Below are 4,918 nucleotides of genomic sequence, written 5' to 3'. Positions count from 1 at the left end.
TAACAGAACAATAAATCAAGCCTTAAATTGTACTGTTTGCTCATTTCCAGGTTATAAATGCTCACTGAAAATTGATTAATTGACTCTGCTGAGCTGGTTCAAGTTGGTCTCAGTATACTCCTGCTTCTAGCACGACTCACCCTTCCAACTACAACACCCTTGGATTTACAAGATTCGAGGATTAAACTTAGTAGGAGGAATACACTCCTACTATTGTACTCTGTATTTCCTAAGCCCTGTCCAGTGTGCTTCCCGTTTCACAAATGAGCCAAGATGAATTCCAGTAACTCTTAATCAGAAACATTTACTAAGCAGAAGACAATTACTATTATTACTACAAATAATGGAAACAATAGCCTGTAAGACAGGGACACACTATTCCACTGATACATAGAGTGTCTGAAAGGGGACAGTGGGCAAATTTACAGAACAAGGAACATGTGCTTGGGGCAACCTACAACACTGGATTACTGATCTTGATCCCCCACCCCTTTTATAACATCAGGAAAAGACTGTAAAATAAGTCACTGATGGGTGGGGCTACTTCTCTACTCAAATTGCTTCTTTTCTATTCTGCTGGGCAGAGCCAATTCTTTGCTGGGTACTTTATTTGTTATTTATACTGTGGAATTAGTGTTTTGCTCTTTTAGCAAAAGTAGAAACTCTAAGACAAGGATCTACAGTGCATTTCTAGGTGTACACCCCCCCATTAAGCTCTGAGGGATTTCCAACTCTCATGCAGTAGGTGGAAATGCAAGTAAAACCTTTCCTCTTTCAGTCAGATCTTCCAAGCTGAGCTCTGTTCTTAGTTCTACTCTGATAAATTCTGAGCTCTGAGTATTCAGTAAGCTTAAGCTCAGCAACCCTACTGGTCCAAATCTGGGTATCTCCAATGAGATCATTCATTTCGGTCTCATGGTGATAAGCCAAAATCCACATTTCTGACATCTATAGTATAACAAGGAAGTATATCTTGTCCCAAGGTCACCATATAGTTCTGGGGACCAGGATTTCCTAGCTATTAACAGTCCTCATAAAATTAATTTGCAAATTCAGTGATGGGAAATAAGAAACTTCAACTCTCTTTACCATTTTCTCTGAGTGGTTACTGTTTTCACTGGTTCTTTGACTACTGTGAATTTCATCCTTTTCCATCAACAAAACTATCCGTATCTGAAAGGGGCACCCTTTTTATGTGGGTTAGGGGAAGTCCATTTAGTATTTTTGGATTTTTATATGGTATAACAACATTCTTTCAAAACTCCCTAGAATCCTGGAAAAGATTACATCCTATATTCCAACCTTAGTCCTTTAATTTGTGCATTATAATCATTGTACTTAATTATACTTTTCCATGTTTTTATTTATATGTAATACCACCTCTGGGCTATGCCCCCCCATTCAAATACAAGTTGGGCTGCCTATTCCAGGTTCAGGGTACTCTGGTAGTCAGTATTCTTAAAACTGTTGCTCATATACTGGCATATTTACCTTTAACAGTTTTCCATGTTACACAAACAGCTCAAGTCATTTTCTGTACTGGCATATCAAAAACACTAATAATGAGAAACTACCCCCATCCCATAAACTTAGGTTATACTCTCACCCAGATAACAAAAGCATTGGTGGGGACAGTAGCACCCACATAGGGTACACCAAGAAAGAGCATCACACACATAAGGAACACACAAAGCTAAGGCAACTCAAACCCCTGGCACTGCTGGGCCCATTGTTTTTTCACCCACACCCCACTTCCCATGGAATCCTCCCATTATTTTGCTGCATCTGTCACTCCACCAGGTTCCATCTCCCTGCTCAAGTTTCCATGGATTAACTCAACTCTGAAGATGGACTCTCTGGGCCTGCTTTCTGCTGGTAATAGAGTATACTACTGGGTAAGTTGCTCTTTTACAAAATGTCATTTCCGGAAACGAAGGAAAATTCTTCCTCTCCCCTTCTGTACTCTGGAGGAGGTAAAAAGGCTTTCCTCTCAAGAACTAGTTTATTCCTCCCAGCCAGCTTTCTTCTTGACTTCTGTAGATGACTGACTTGCTGTTGCTTTTTCAGGGTACCATGGAAATGACTGATTCCATAGCTAGCAAATGGCTAGCCACCTTATCATTCTATGAAGTTGATAGAAAAATTTATCCACACCTCAGAAAAATAAAAAATTTCTTTACACTTCCTTTATTCTCACCCATTAAAGTCTGAAAGAGGGGAATCATTTTATAAGGTGCAAATGTACAAATTCCACTCTTGAATTCTTTATAATCTAAAGAGCTATTCAAAGTGTGAGCCACTTAAGATTTCACATTCCAATTCTGAATGCAACTTCTGAAATCCTTAATACCTCATTGTCTCTGTTACCAGCCCCTTAAACCCTCTATTTCAACAAGTACAAGAGGAGAGGGTTACTATAGTAAAAAAAAAATCTGGATTAAGGTACAAGATGGATCAAACATGAAAGGACCCCATTCCAAACATAGACTTGCCTATGGAGACTAAATACTCATGGGTTTTGGGGGAACTTTAGAACACCACTAGCCTTCTGGAGCTAAGAAGGTTATTTTGACCTCAGTAGCGAGAGGAAAAGAGGGGAAAAAAACCATTGGAGCTTTTAGTGTGTGAAATCAGTTCTGATACTAGAACTGCTTAAAAAGATTTTAATTATAATCTAGTAAGGGAAGAGGCAATAAGTACAGAAGGCCCATGGAGCACAGGTCCATCCATACTAGTATCTGAAAGCAGGGTCTCCAAGCACTCACATGAGTTGGCACAAAGTGGTACAGATTGCACATGCTTGAAGGAATGGGCCCTTACTGGCTAGAAGTAGACTATACAGAAATCCCTTCAACAATATCCTCAATCAATCCAATTCCTTTTAAAGATCTCAAGCAATAGGGAATTCTCCAACTCCTGTGGCAATCCATGTAACTAATTGTGAAGAAGTTTTCCCTTGTACCAAGCCAAAATCTACACCCTGGAATTTCCACCCATATGATTGGTTTTGGGATCAAGCAAAATAAACTGAATCCTTTCATGTGATAATCCTTCAAACAACTGAAGATAGCTATTGTGTCCATTCAGGTGACACATCCCTTGACACAAGTTTTCTTCTACAGGGTAAATACCCTTGTGTCCTTCAAACAATTCTAACATGGCATTGGTTCTAGTTCTCTCACTATACCAGTCACTCTCCTCTGGACTCACTCTAGGAAGTATGGCACTCTAGGAAGTGTGGCATCCACAACTGGACACTACTCCAGATATACTCAGAACAGGGTAGAGAACTCATGATACTATCACTTTGCATAATCTGGAAACTATATAAGATAGCATTACATTTTTTTTTTTAAGTAGGAGCAGCTAGTGCAGTGGATAAAGCACTGACCCTGGAGTCAGGGGGACCTGAATTCAAATCTCACCTCAGACACTTACTAGCTATATGACCCTGGACAAGTCATTTAACCCCCCCCCCCAAACTCCAGTCACCTTGACATATATCTTGCCACTGGACCCAGATAACTCTGGAGGAGAAAGTGAGGTTGGTGACTTTGCACAGCCCTCCTTCACTTAAATCCAATTCAGTGCCAGTTATGATATCACCCCAATGTCATGGTCCATTTTGAGAATGAAGGACAAACAACTAGTCATATTACATGATGAACTCACATAAATACCATAGTCCAATGATTACCCCCAAGTCTTTTTCCTCTTTCTTCTCCCCTAGAATTCATATAATTGATTTTTTAAAATTAGACATGTTTTGGGCTTTACATTTCTTCTTATCAAATTTCATCTTATTAGCTTTTGCCTGATTAACAGCTTAGTCTGCCTAGCTCCCTAGCAGCATCTACTGTTTTATCCCTTATTGCTATAATGTTAAGAGTTTAATTTGTCTAAGATTGTTTTTCCTTGTCAGGATCCCATCTATTCTTTCTAGGGAGGCTATACACTTGTGGGAAAGAGTCATAGACCTGGGATAGGAGCAATGTTTTGTACCAACTGTTCTTACTACACCACCTTAGTAAATGCTCCTTTAAAAAACCTGGCTGCCTAAATTATTTTTCACTAATAATCTTATGAAGCACACCAATAGGGACTCAAGCTAATGGCAGTAGAGATTCACTTTTGGACCTTGAGGAGGAAAATTAGCCTTGTTCCAAGTCCCGGTACTCATCTATGAGAGTTGGAGTTGGAATTGGAATGTGAATCCTCAGAACCTATATGGGTTATATACATCAATAAGTTTGGGGTTGGGGGTTTTTTGCAGCCAAATTAAATTCAATAACAAACATTATTGTATACTTATTATGTAAAAAGTTCTTTGCTAATGCTGAGGATACAGAAATGGAAATCTGCTAAGTATACAAGTATGCATGAACCAAGGTAAAATATAACAAGAACAAAAGAAAAGTCTACACAAAGAAAATTTAAGGATAGAGCTCAACAAGAATCATAATAAGGATCATAGAAATAGAAGGAATGGGGGGCAGCTGGGTGGTGCAGCAGATAAAGCACTGACCCTGGATTCAGGAGTACCTAAGTTCAAATCCGGCCTCAGACACTTGACACATACTAGCTGTGTGACCCTGGGCAAGTCACTTAACCCCCATTGCCCTGCAAAAACAAAAACAAAAGAAATAGAAGGAATGTATTCTAGACATGAAAAAAAGTCTGAATGAATACATGGAGGCAGGAGAATAGAGTATGACAGATCCAGTAACAGCTAGTACTCTGATATGACTGGAATGCAAAGTGCATGAAGGGAAGTACTGTGAAATGGGGCTGGAAAGGTAATTGGCCTTCTGGAGAAGAGGGGAATACACTTCCCTCCTTTTACTGGAGATGTGTGGGACTATTCATTTGGAATGGTGAATGCCCAGTTAACTGCTGTTCATATGTTGATTTTACTTAT

The sequence above is a fragment of the Dromiciops gliroides genome, chromosome 1 (assembly GCF_019393635.1).
Source record: "Dromiciops gliroides isolate mDroGli1 chromosome 1, mDroGli1.pri, whole genome shotgun sequence".
In the NCBI taxonomy this organism is placed as follows: domain Eukaryota; kingdom Metazoa; phylum Chordata; class Mammalia; order Microbiotheria; family Microbiotheriidae; genus Dromiciops; species Dromiciops gliroides.
This window is presented reverse-complemented; position numbering follows the sequence as displayed.